Source organism: Pseudopipra pipra, chromosome 10 (genome assembly GCF_036250125.1).
Source record: "Pseudopipra pipra isolate bDixPip1 chromosome 10, bDixPip1.hap1, whole genome shotgun sequence".
In the NCBI taxonomy this organism is placed as follows: Eukaryota; Metazoa; Chordata; class Aves; order Passeriformes; family Pipridae; genus Pseudopipra; species Pseudopipra pipra.
The window spans coordinates 5,318,417-5,332,801 of NC_087558.1; the positions used below are offsets into that span (position 1 = coordinate 5,318,417).

At 38.5% G+C, this 14,385-nt stretch overlaps 1 protein-coding gene across 1 annotated transcript in view; it reads left to right on the forward strand.

Annotated features, from left to right (window-relative positions):
- The first annotated feature begins 711 nt into the window (after positions 1-711).
- The window catches only part of NLGN1 (neuroligin 1), a 435,650-nt gene continuing 421,976 nt past the window's right edge, over positions 712-14,385 (forward strand). The window contains exon 1 of the mRNA XM_064665869.1: positions 712-896. The gene's annotated coding sequence lies outside the window, so the exon portion shown is untranslated. The remainder of the gene's footprint in view (positions 897-14,385) is intronic.

Consider the following 14,385-nt stretch of genomic DNA (forward strand, 5'->3'; position numbering starts at 1 on the left):
AAAAAGACCAAATAATCAATCCAATAGAGCATGAACTGAACAGCCATCTGTTGAACAGTCCCATTTGCTAAGAATTCAACATCCATCTTAGTCGTGCAAAACAGAGGAACTAACAACACAAAAGCCAAAGAAAGCATGGTAAATAATAATGAGACGAGTAAAATAAATGGGAGTTACAGTTGATCCTAATGCCTGTTAAAGGTGCAGATTGCTTTTTTGGGGAACACAACAGCCAACCATTGATGGATGCTGAAGAGAATGAGAGTACCAGCCCAGACTGGTAAAATTCACTAGATGAGATGGAGAGGGATGTGATGGTATACAGCATTTAGGGCTACTGTCTTCAGCCAGCTCCTGTGCAGCCTGGGGTGTTAGACCTGCCCTAACTCCAGCACTACGTCTGGGCTGGGTGCTTCCATATGACTGTACAAATGTCTGCTCTGCAGCTCATTTTAAGGTGAAAACACTTCCCAAATGACCCACTCAGAAAAGGGCTTTTTGTGTCCACAGGGAGTATCTTCACTGCATTCTGGTTTTGCTGACATTTCCTGGTGTTCAAAGCACTTAGATAAGATTTTCAGAAGTATCAAATGACTTAAAAACTACAAGTATCAGTAAGCTGCCTCCCAGCCAGCTCCTGAAACACCCACACAGCAGTTGCTGCTCACCACAGCCAACTCCCACACTGAGTTTGGGACTTGGGGTCGCTTACATAGAGCCTAAGACCCAAGCAAGGCAGGTGCATGAAAAGCTATTTAGAGCTGATTAACAGAAATTGTTAAAAGGAGAGGTGGTTTAGGGGGCTCCACCCTTCCTCAAGGTTGGGCAGCAGAGCCAGCTGGGGTGGTGGACTGTCAGCTCTCGTGAGGATTCAAAGCCCAATCCTGCTGATGCAGGTAGGTAGCTACACTATGTTTTTGAGAGAACTTAATAGTTATCTCTTTATTTTTGTTTAAAGTAGAATGAGAGGAAGAACGTGTCTGTTCATCCTCTTTTATGTAACCTTCTAGAAGTAGAATGGCTGAAAAATGGATGATTTCTTTTGCTTGCACGTGTTCTGAGTGGTTCTAAATTGTACCTTTGGCCATGTGATTTTGACTACAAAGGAAAATCGGGAGGGTTAGTCCTCTTTGGTGAGGTGCCCGAGCTTTGTGGCAGGGAGTGAAAACTCATGGGCTTGCAGAGAGAGCGCACAGGAGAGTTAGTAAGCTAAAAAGGATAAGGAGTTGTTGTATTCCCTACCCTATTTTTAGCTAATGCTGTTATAATGCAAAATGTTTTCTACAGTCTTGAGAATGGTTTTAGGAACAGTAAAACACAGAATTACAAAATTATGAGGAATGGGGTCTGGGGCTGTAATGAGAGGATTTTGCTGACTTTTCTGCACTGTTTCTTGACCTCGACAAAAATTTTGTCTTTATTTTTTTTAATAATTAATTAATTAATATGCATCTTCTTGGCAGCTGATGGTACAAAATTATGGCTTTTTTTTTTTTTCCATGTAGTAAAGGGGAAAGTATTTCTTTTCACTTATAGCTAAGGGAGCAAGGCAGGAAGCCTGGTCTTCTCTCCTACAGCAACGTGGGTATCCTGAGAAAGATGTGAGCTGGGAGGCTCTGGAAGAGCTTGTGCCATTACTCTTAACCTTTCCGTGGGTCTGCTGGCACTACTAGGCAGAATTCCAGTTTGGAGTTTATATTTCCCTCAAATGTTGTAATAACATTTACTTTGAAAAGAACTGAGGTAAGATAATGAACCAGTTCAATCTTGCTTAAGCCTGTTTAAAGATCCACACCTTCCCGGCTTGAGGAACGCAACATTTCAGCTCCATTCTGACTATAAGGAAGCCTTTTCTCAACTGAGAGGGTGGAAAGGTGCCAACAGCAGCCCTATTATTTGGCAGGCAGGAGGTAACCTTACAGTAAACAGCTGTCAACTTTGCAGTCTAGCTGAATTTTAATGGCTTAAAGACTAAAGAGAGTTACGATTTTGTCTGACCCCTTGGGGTCTGGGCTGAATTACTCCGGGCTACACTGAAGATATCACATTAGGGTCATATGACTTGTCTATATAAATTCCTCAAATGTGCTATTAAAATGTCAGTTCTTAACTTAGCTAGAACCATAAACCACTTCAGCACAGTTTAAATCTCTGATCTGGTATAAAACAATCAAAACAGAATAAGAGGGATATTGTGTGGCTGGAGGCACTGTCACTTTTAACCACGTGCAGGTGGATGTCATTACTCCGAATCATTTTGGGTTGGTCTTGCTCTGCATGCAACAGAGTGAGGTTTAGCCCAGGTGAAAATAGTGTTAGTTACCACAAAATTTAGAGAATTTGGTTTTCTAACTTAACTACAATGTGTCAATGCCAATCCTTTTCCTCATTCCTGAACGTTCATTAAAATATAGAAAGGATTCCCAGGCACACAAAATACAGACAATTACTTTAAAAGTCCCTCAATTTTAAGGGAAATACCGATTGTGAGTATTAGCACTCTCAGAACATTGATAAGGATTGGAAAGCAGAAAGGACCATAACTCTTAAATCAGGCCAGTGGCAAGTGCAAGTATGAATCATAGCTTGAAAGAGGGGGGAAAAAAATCCCCAAACCCAGCTTTTGGAGCAGGCTGTATTGAAGCAATGATTTATAACCATTTCTTATGTGTAAAGAGAGAGCATTTAAATCTGTTCTGTAATTCTGCACTAAGGCAAGTACCTTCAGTGGCTGCTGTGCACTAGGCACACGCACTTACCTATCTGTCAGTGACAGCAGACAATTAAAGCAGTAATTTAATTGGGGATTCTGGAGCAAAGAGTGCTGGGAAGAATATTGATACCTTAATAAAGGCTCAAGCTGTGGTAATGGGTCCTAGTGGTAATGTGCAGTATGATGAACTAGGGTTTTGATTTGAGGAAAGTTATACAGAGATGCAAAACTACGACTCGGTGAAAGATTATAAATTACAGGTGACTGGCTACATGTAGTTTCAGAATCAGGCATATCTGCCTGCTCCTGGAGTGCCTTATGAATATACTCCTGCATGATGTTGAAGCTTTTCTTACAGATTTGAGTAAGGCTGTGCATTTTCTAGCACTGCATCTGTATACTAAAGCACTGCCTTTTACAGAAGGCAAGGGCACATATACTCTCCCGTACATATGTTTTAAGCTCTAATCTTTACATTCTTCTCTTACTCCTACTCTGTAGGAGTCAGAAATCCTGCAGGACTTCTCAGAAAAATTATACTGCAGTGCTAATGAGTGCATCTTCAAAATGGACGTTTTTTTGAAGATAAACTTGTGCCCTGCAGAGAAGATAAAATGTAGATTTATTGAAGCAAACAACAACAAAAAGCTGTATATTGGATTTTGAGTCCTTTTTATATTTTAGGGTCTATAAAATCAGGCTCCTTGCCCTTTATATTGCAAGTCAAGCAGGAACAACTGCTGAAAGTTTTCTTGATCACCCGTCTTTTATGTCCCCTGTAATCAAGCATATACTGAATTTCAGAGTGATTTGAAGAGAAATACCATATGTCTTTACTAAAAACAAAGCAGAATTATAAAATTGCTCCTAATGCCTTATCAATAACAGTTTTCTTTTGATATCAATGGGAGTTCATTTTCTTGATATTTCACCAAAGAAATGGAGGCGCTTTCAGTACTTCCAAGTTTATTTCCAAAGACCTATTCACTTAGGGCTGGATTTATTGCCTCTGCAAAAATACAGGTACAACAGGCTTTATGCAGGAGGAAAAAGGCAAAACAGGAGGATTGGGTTAGAGGCGCCCATGGAAGGAATACAGAACAACTCCTCCATATCCAATTCTCAGTCCCCTGGCTGAAAGCAAGAGCTATTATGGTTGCATTCCCATATATTAAAGTATACCAGTCCTGCTTTCAAGAAATTACTTACACCTCATGTGTCCTTGTTTCTTTCCCAGTTGGATCCAAATTCCTTACTGTGCTGCCCTGTGTGGGGCCATGATGAACTTCAGTGTTGTGTGGAGTTTGTTCTGTTAAACTGGATGTGATAAATAAATTGGAGTCAATGCATGACACTGAAGAGCCAAGCATTAGTTGCAAGTTCAAATATTGAGAGCTTAGGTTACTTATTGCCATGGCAATCACTATTAAAAATATTTTTAGCTTATATTAAAGGTACAAAAAAAGAAGAAAAAGCAAAAAGCTTTTTGAAATGTGAAGTACAAAGACTTTAATTTTAAAAACCATTCCTTAACCCTTCAGTGAGGGGACCTTTTGTAAGGGAGCCCTGGGTTTGACAATCTTGGATGATTAAACTTTATATTAAGTGTCTTCTCAGGAACAACAACAAAAAAAGAAAAGGTAAGTGCAACAAGGCAGGAGCTGCTGCTGGTCATAGTCTGATCTTGTTTTTATGAAACAACTGATCATGGCCTGAGCATCATGCAATATCTCTGCCTCGAATAGCTCTGTTGGCCCCTTGCTGCCTCCTCCTATCTCTAAAATACAGAATTTAGCAATAGGTATTTTAACTCACTCCAGTGATGTGGTTTAATTAATAGCTCTTTTTAGAGAAGTCTAACAATATTTGTCAATATTTTTGCTAGTAGGCTTTGCACTTTCTCATTCAAATTTCACAAAAGAAAGATGACCCCCCGAGAGTATTATGTAATAATATAAATATAAAAGTAATAATAACAATAAAAAAAAGATTCCTCCACTCCTTGTTACAATGCCTGTGAAAGGCATCATAAAAGAGAACTCTCTTATTATGGATGTCATAGAGGATAGTGAATAGATACAGGTAATTACTATTTCAAATGTCTAATGACCTTTTCACTAAAGCACAATGAACTTCTATCATGCTCTGTTGCTTTCAGTAGAATGTGTGATCTTCATGCATACAGATGCACAAAAAAGTCCTTGATTTTCTAGTAGAGTAGTGTAATTCAAGAACTTGTGTCGTAGTTACTATTTTTTTCCAGATGTTGGAGTGTGAAGTTTGAGAAATAAATGGTTTAAGTTTGTATTACTGAGGCTGTGGCCAGAATTTGGAATGTGTGGTGTTTCTGTATCACCTGTGAGAACTGATGGATGCCAACATAAACTGCAAAGCAGGCACTGATGATAGAAGCAGATCAGCAGGGACATTTGTACCCATACAATTCTCTGTTCATATGTGGAGACACATGAAACAGTGACAGGTGCAGCATCTGCCAGATTGAATTGTTTGTAGTGTGGCAGGCAGGAATACACCTTAGTTTTCTCAACAATAAAAAGTGTTTAAATAAAAAGTAGCATTCCAAAGAAGATCAAAAATACTTAATTACCATTCAAGCAATAAGCCACAATGCTGAAATGTTTCATTATAAAATGAACAATAGAACTTTTGTGTTATTTTGCGTTTAGGGACAACCTGGAAAATCTAGAGTTCTGAGGCAGAAAAATCAAACATATTGAGGGCTTTTGTGCTTTAATTCTAGGGGAAATGACAGTGCCTATTGTCGCTGTGTGTGTTGTGAAAAAGTGATTCTGATGATTAGGAGGCACCAGTCTCTGCCGCATAATTTTAGGGCACTTTTTAATACAGAAGTATCAGAACTATTCGGGTGGTTCTGACTAAAGCATTTCTCATTGCATTCAGGTCTGGACCAAGTAAAAAAAATAAAGGTGGAGTCAAAATATCCTGTCAGAGAAGAACAATTTTCTTTGCAACTTACATTAATCACAGTATATGTAAGCTAAACAGCTTGACCGTGACTCAGGTGTGTGGGAGAATTTTGTAGAATCATGTAAGATTAGTATATGGTTCCTGCATTCTGGCTAGTGTTATCTTCATGCTGGAATACTCAGCAACACTATAATGGTTTTCAGTAAAAAAAGTCTAACTGCCATAGTTTGGTCTTAGAAAAGAGTGGGGGGAAAAAAACCCCAAAGGATTTCTCACCTGCTCAGAGTTTGCTCATTAGCCTTTGATTCTTGCAGTGTGCAGTTAGAACCCAAAAAAGCTCAACATAAGCCATTTTTTAGCAAATGCAGAAGTGCAAAATTTCCTGTTTTAAATACATGAAACCAAATTGGAACTATTTTCAGTATTTACTTTAAGACTGGGAAGGTAAAAGGGGTTTTGGCTGAATGGTTCCACTTTAACCTTCTGTGTTGGTGAACTATCTATAAAGACTAGATAAGGTGGTGATTTCTGGACAAAAGAATGAATTGAGTTAATAATTTGAACAGTGAGGTCAAGAGTAATTTACAGTCATAGCTGGTGTGAAAGTCCTGTTGTTTCTTTAACTAAGGTATTGATTGATGTTGGACTGCTATAAATTGTCCTGCAAGAAATCTGTATGTACACAAACTTGAAAATTAAGTCTAGTCTGTTGTGATTGAGACAAAAAAGACTTTACTTTCAGAACTTCACTGGTCTATAAAATAACTAAAGTGTTTTCCACAAATGACAAAGACAGTGAGGTTTGATGCACATTTAAAAAAAGAATATTGAAATTATATTTCCATTTAATTGAGCCATTAATTCTAGAAAATTGGCTCCTACATGTAATCTGAAACCATACCACATTCTTCTACTTGTTTTCTGACATCACCAATTGAAAGTATATCACAGAAAATAAATCTGCTTTCTTGTTCCAAATATGGGCAATTTCAAGAGAAAACACTGAGTTGAAGAGAAACCTGAAGGAAAAAAAAACAAACCAGTACCTGAAACAGACAAATAAAATGCCTGTCTCTAGCTAATAAACTGGGAACCTGAGTACTGTGTTTGACAAAAATAGAGGAACTATAATTTGGCTCACAAACCTCTCAAGAAATAGTAAAAGCTGGTATGTGTTTTCTCGATGAGAAGCTGGGCATGCTGTTGACCTCATCGTTCTAAGATGTTTCTTCTTCTCTGGATATTCAGGGCACATGGCACTTCATCTGAAATCCCTTGTTCTGATTGCTGAAGTGTTACAGAGCTATTTTCTTGTACAATTGAAGCTATGCAGAAACCAAAGCACAGACCCCAAGCGTGAAGTCGTAAAGGGTCTCGGGGAAACATTCAGGCAATAAAATGTGCACTGCAAATACTGAGCGTGGCAGTGAAAAGTCCTCCGTTGTCCTTCTGCTGATACTCCCCAGGCCATCTGTAAGTGTCCTTGATGAACCACCTGTCATTTGGGTCATGGTTAGTTCACTAATTAGAAGGACAGTCACCAGACCAGGCAGTTGGAGTAGCAATTTCCATGAGTGGTTGCACACAAAGAAATTAAGAGTTCTTGAGTTTTTAATTGTAAGGCAATTCTTTATAGGAGTTATAGTGCTACAAGCTTTTCTCATAAAACCAGGTACAGAGGACAGGCATTGACAAGCCAGTCATCCCAATAACTGAATTTTAGGGCTGAGAGTCGGAGATTTAAGTGTTCTAGGCAGAGTTTTAGCTTGCAAACTTTAAGGATGTTGCCAGTTCTCAGTGTTGTGCGGGGGCATCCTGGGGTTGGTCAGGCTGAGGAAGAAAAGTTTGTTGTGATATTGGAAACAAGATTGGTTCTTTCATTGCATTATAATGAATTACATAATTTTGCTTGGCACATGGCTTACCTTGGATCCACCCAATTGCTCATGATCTTTGCCAAATCTCAATTCCTTTCTTTGTCTCCTATGACTTTGATTCTCCTTTGTAGTTCCTCACTGGCAAAGGGTGGGTTTCTTTCCTGCTCATTTAATGCTAGATATGGAAATGTATTCAAGCACCTAAATTTGAAGAGAAATTGAGTATGTTTACAATTCTGGCACCTAGTTTTTCTATTATAAACTGGGAAAATTTCCTTAATTTTTGTAAAATTTTTTTATGTCTGCCTTTCAGGTGGAGACACCTGCTTTGATTTTTTTTTTTTTTTTATTGTTAGTTGAGGTCATTTAAACCACTTTAAAATATATGTGCATTTACTTATTTTGCATGTTGTGAACTGCCCCAGAGTTTCAGGACCGACTCTTTAGCTGACAGACATCTGGGAAATTTTCTGAATCTTTCAAAGAAGCCATGTCAATTTATATTAGCTGAAGATCTGATATTTAATTTCTTTCATAATGAAACATCAGATGAGAATCCAAAGATTCATAAATGCCATCCCTAGGTAGGGGTGGGGCATCCAAAGACATTTGAATCATCCTTTCCTGTCTATATCTTTTTATGCAGAAGTATTTCACTGAACATTTCTCTAAATGTGCATGGAAAATTTGAACAGCAGATAGAATCTATAGTGGAAAGACAGTTGTGTATTTTCATGCAGAATTGATGACTAGTTATGGGAGGCAGAATTACCAACTCCAGAGAACACAGATGTTAACTGGCATAATGCCCTCTTGATGCAAATAAATACATTAGATGCTATAAAAGATTTTAAAACAGGAGAGCTCATCTTGGCAGGAGATATATTTACTGGATTTGTGCTATTCATTTTGTTTTATAGAATTGCTGTGGAGTTGGAATAGACTATTTGAGGAGCTTCTAAATGCACCAGTGGAACGAGACTTTAAATTCATTTTATTTCTGGTGTTTTTTAAAGGAAAAAAACATGCTTAATTTGTGTATAGACACTTCACCTCCCTTAGTACCCAAAGGGTCTGAGCTACATGCCTGGTAAACTAAGCAATGACATTATCACAAAGTGATGAAAGGCTGGACAACTGTTCAAACATGCAGGGTTGTTAATTTTTCTGGAGTGCTACAGAGGGGAACACTCCATTCAGAAGCTGGGTTATTTGCATTCTTCCTCCATCATTAATATTCCTTATGACCAAAATCTCACTGTTATTCCCACCAAGTTTACACCACCTGTCACTCAAACTCTTACTTTTGTTCCCACGTGATTATTTGAATTTCTTCCAAGCAAAACCTGGCAGAAAATAATGTGACCTGTCTCCTCCTACAGCTCTGCTGCTTGTCACAAAAATATGGGAGGTTTTTTGTGAGTCCATCTTTTATAATCAGAGGAACATGGGCATCTATTTAGGGCAACAGATTTTAAGGTCAAAACCCTGTTGACATATGCAGGGAAGCATTGCCAGGGTAGTTTAAGGCAATGTTATACCTACTATTTGCAGTGGATTTTTTTTTTTTTTATACATCCTCTTCATTAAGGCAGTGGAAGGAACCCACACCTCAGCTGCCCACTTCAGTACCAGCACTAGTGCAAGCCCAATGGGGAGGACTTGAGGAGTGCTGGAGGTGGTGGACACTGGTGTGGTTTGTTACAGCATTTCCTGTCTTTGAGTTGTGCCATGACTGTGTGATGTTCAACAGTACAAACAGAGCAAAGGGCAGGAGGGAAATGTGAGCCTCAGGTTTTTGCCTCTCTCCTGGGTGGCTGTCACATTCCACAGCAGCTGCTATGTCTGCTGCTGTTATACCTTGCAGTAGTTTTTTTTCCAAGACATGTCCCTTTTAACTTCCTGATCTCATTTTTCAAGTGTTTTGAAGCATTTTGCCACCTCCCTTTGTCCCTCCTGTTTTCCCTGATGTCGCTGGGTTTTTTGTTTTTTTGTTTCACGCTGTTGTTTTATGAAGCCTTTGTCTCCTTAGACTTGTCTCTCTCCAGTACATGCAACTGTGAGCTTCCTTTACTACTGTCTGCATTTTTGCATCACATCAATCCTGCAATATGACAGATGCAAATCTGTCTAAAATAACCTGTGCATGATGCACGCAACCTAAAAATAAACACTTGTTTCAGTGTTAGGTGGGTCATACCTGCAAATAACCTCATTTATCTGGACACATTTATTTTAATGTTTATTGTATAAGTACCAGTATCTCAGCATACTCTACAGTACCATCTGCCATTTGCTCTTCTATTATGCATAATTTAATATAGTCCTACATTATTCCAATTTTTTCTGTTGCTGAGTTCATACGTGGCTACATGCTTTGACAAGGATACAAGTGTGGCATAAAGATTGCAGAAAATATTACATTGAGGTTTAAGTGGCGCTTTTGGGCTAGAGAATGTTAATTCAGACAAGGTATCTGACACTAACAGTTGCACAACAGGGATTGGTGCAGTATTTTTTCCACAATTGTTTTGAATTTTCTAAGTAACTTAAATAACTAAGGGTAAAATGACAGAATTGTATGATAAAAAATACAAGCATATCCCACTTACTGATTTTTTCCAGGTCTCCCCAGGCTCAACAACTCAATTCATGCGTTCAAGTGAATTAACCTATAACTTACTGGGTTACTGCAGTGTTTCTGTGGACCATTATCAGTGACAGGACACTGAAATGGCTATATTTGGTCACACTGGTAGAGTATTGGCTTTTGTAGAAGCCAATATACACTGTAAGGAGAGAGAACAAGTCCTGCCCTAAGCTGCCATGTAACCAGCAGTAGTTTCTCCTGCTTCCATAACTTTTTCTTAACTTTTGAAGCCTGAGATGACTTGTACTTTTGTTTCCAGGACACACTTGAGTATTTCCATTAACTCCAGATTGCTTATAATGTAATTATTATATATTAACACTGTAAATAATTAAAATTTGCCACAGGTAAAACTTTGTGCCTGTTTCTAATGAAACATTCCATATTCAAGTCTAACCTCTAATTGTGAGTTGTTTCTTTTGCTGCATTCCCTTCCTCTGGCATATCGCTGCTCTTCCCTAGGTTCCCAAAGACAACTGTTAGAGGCTGGGGATGGGATATCAGGTAGCTCCTGAGGACTAAAAATACGCTAAATCTAGTAACAGGACAAGAGGATATAGCCTCAGGCTGCGTTAGGGGAGGTTTAGGGTGGGCATCAGGACGAATTTCTTCATGGAAAGGGTTGGCAAGGAATGCACTGTCAGGGAATGCACAGTTGGAATGCACTGCCTAGGGAGTCTCCATCCCTGGAGGTGTTCAAGAAACGACTGGATGTGGCACTTAATGCCAAGGTTTAGTTGATAAGGTGGTGATCAGTCAAAGGTTGGATTTGATGGTCTTGGAGGTCTTTTCCAACCTAAATGATTCTATGATTCTAAATTAAATCAGTTCCTCCTGTCTTGAACATGTCTGATTTCAAATACCCTTTTACCCCTCTGTGAGTTTTAGCCTCGTGGTCCAAGGCCACAGCTAAGTTCCAAGAGCTTCAGCAAGGACAGGTCTGCTGAGCTGCAGCAGAACACTGAGCCCTCTTGAGAAATCCCACCCCTGAGCTCACCAGCTGGCTCTTTGTAATGAGGGTGATTGGGCTTTTCAGCACTATTTATGCTAAGCCAACCTCCATCAATTGTGAAACAAATTGCACTTGATCGCTGGTGATTTTTCATATTTAAAATAAAACAGTTCTCATTGCCCCCACTTTGCAATCACAAATCCATTTTTGGTCAAAGCGATTTTAGAGGAACTTGAGTACCTTAGTTCTAAATACTAATGAAAAAAAAAGCACAAACTTTGTCATTAAAGCGGTGTCCAAGAGCTGCTCATGCTGTTGATACAGAAAGGACTGATTGGAAGCAAAAAAACTCTATACTCTGTGGAACTAGGGAATAAGATTTCCTACCCTCTTTGACCTCAGTATGGCTTTTCAAGACTCGATTAGCAGATATTAGTCTAAAAAATATGTTAGAAAATTCAGTGCCAGCTAAGCAGTAGGTTAAGTTTGGTTCATTTCAGAGCCATGATCTTATTAAAGAGAAACTGTATATATTGAGCAGATTTTTCAAACCAGAGTGTGAAAACTCTGGATATTAAGGTGCTCAATTGTGAATTACACTTGACTCTGCTGCTGCTGTCTTCAGTGTTGGGTTTTTTCCTTTTATTGTGGTCCAGAACCCTGTGTTGCCTTTCACCTCTGTTCTATAATGGATTTTTAATATAATGTGGAGAGTGTCTAGGAAGAAAAGATACTATCAATATGCAAAATTGAATTATGGTGTATCTACAGTGACTGGGATGCAGTGATTTAGCACAGCTCTTGAACATGGATATTTCTTGAGGAGCATGATTTACCCTTCCTTACTATATGGAACCTATATGAACAGAATGAACTTTAGCTTAAATGGAACAATATTAATATAAATGTAGATGGTTCAAAACAGCGTAATGGTGGCTACCATAGATGCTGAAATCATCTGTCCCCCTCCATATTTGTGTGATTTTTGGACATGATGCATAATTTCTTAAGTGAAGTAAGAAAATACTGTGCTTTTGTAAACTTAACTACAACTTAACATCTTCTAAGATTCTAAATTACTCTGTGCACTGTTAATGAAAGCTGTTTAAGTGAAACAGCATTGTATCTATATGCTCAGTGAAATGAGCATTGTATCTATAATGAAGTATCAGAAATTAGAAATAAAAGTAAAAAGGACTGCAAGCTAATGTTCTTTTTTTTTTTTTTATCCCTTTCTTTTAACTTCTGAATTTTGCACTTGAAATTAAATTGAGTCTAATCCCAAAAGGCAAAATACAAAGATTGTATGCACAAGGATCATTAATGGACTATGCTGGAGTGTTGTTTTGTGGGTCTGTATTTTACACTGAGTTCTTGTATCACCTTTTCAAGATCATCACATTTCTCAAAGTACAGATAAAACTAAAGCAAGATTTCTGGCTTGGTTTTTTTTTCTTTTGTTTTGGTTTTTGGTTTTTTTGGGGGGGTTTTTGGTGTTTGTTTGTTTGTTTGTTTTTTGAGAGAAAGATTCCACAATATACCCTGTCTCATTTTCAAGGGAGTGGCATATAAGTAGAAACATATGAACTTATGTTCTTATGATTTTGTATTAAGTAACACAGGCACAGGAGCTGGGCCAAGGCATTCAGCACCACATTCCTCGTGGTCTTTTATGTGGCTGAGGAGGGTATGACTGATGTACATTGCAGAAGTCACACTCACAAATTCTGTATAAGCAGGGGCAGGCTGAAATATTACAATCTGCTTAAATGTTGCAGAAAGAACTTCAAATTCGTATATTCCCTTGAGCAAAATTAAAACTCACACTAGTTATCTGTTGATACCGAAACTGATTTTATTAATTGCTAAGAGATGCAAAGAGAAAGAGGAAGAACTAAGAAAAGTTGGAAAATATGAGGAAAAAATTCTCCCTTGAATTTAGAAAGATGGCAAAAACTCATGAAACAAAAAGAAAGAATTTATTCAGCGTACTGGGTCTAGGCTCACACTGAGTTTTTCAGGGAGAAAAGACCCTTTGGGTTTAAACTTCATACATTTTATAGTTTCACAAAATCTCACCCTTTTCCAGATAATTTTAATATATTCATTTTCCCTAAAAAGGTTGCTTTTCTCTGAAAAGGGTCTTTCCCTTCCTTCTGGTTGGTTGCGAGGCATCCTCTATCAAAAATGATGGATCTTCCTTTGTTCTTAGTCCAAAGAGAAAAAAGAAACCTCTGTGTCCAAAATCTCCACATGGCCTCAAAAGATTTTGATTTTTAGGAACTTTTATATTTCCCTTATCCAGCCAAAAAAGACTCTGATGCCCAGGTCCAGTTTAGAATTTGGATATCTTACAACTTCGCGATACGCCTAAAAAAACCCCATATTTTATTTCTCCTAGAAAATGCTAAGATTGCTTCTAGAAGTAGAGCAAAGATACCATCATAAACTACCTCTCTGCCAAGCTGGTGTTGGGGGGGAAATAAGATATAACTCACTTCTATCGCATGGCGGGTCTCAGTCCTGTCCAGGCCAGCAGAATTCCAGTCTCCGGTGACAGGTGGGCAGCACACAGTGGCAGAAGAAAGGTGAGGCGGGCTGGGGAGAGATTCTCAGCTAGGGTAACTGGTTCTCTCTCTCCCTTTGCTGTCCCTTGATTTTTCCCAAATTTTTCCCTAACTCTTTTAGTGTTAGGGAAGGAGGTTGCATGTGGTATCTTGGCACGTAGCCCTATTCAGATCTTCGAGGAGATATGATAACCATAAACAATAGCAGGATCTTTTGGCAGGAAAACTCCGGCAGGAAGCTCTGGTGAGAACTTCTGGCAGAAAGATGACAGAGAATTTTTGGTAGGAAGTCTTTGACAGGCAGAAATAGTGGCGAAACATTATTTTTGGCATTTCTATGTTACCTGTGTGCTACACAGGCTGTCTCTGGATTTTTCAATAGTGATGAGTATTTAACAGTCTCAAAAAATTGGAATTTAGTCTGGCTTTGATAATTACCTTAATTGGAGGTTGCAGCCTGTTTTCTACAGAAAAACGAATCTCATTTTACTCAAAATAGAAAGAAATTTTTTCTTCTCCTGCTGTTTTCGATGGGGTGCTTGACTACTGTATAACCCTTATGGGAAAATATTTTACTTAACTTCTATTTTTATCTCCTGTTTGTTTATTTTTAATTACTACTTCAGTACCCTGGGATTTACCATCGATCTTCATCTGCCTACACAATTATCCTCAGC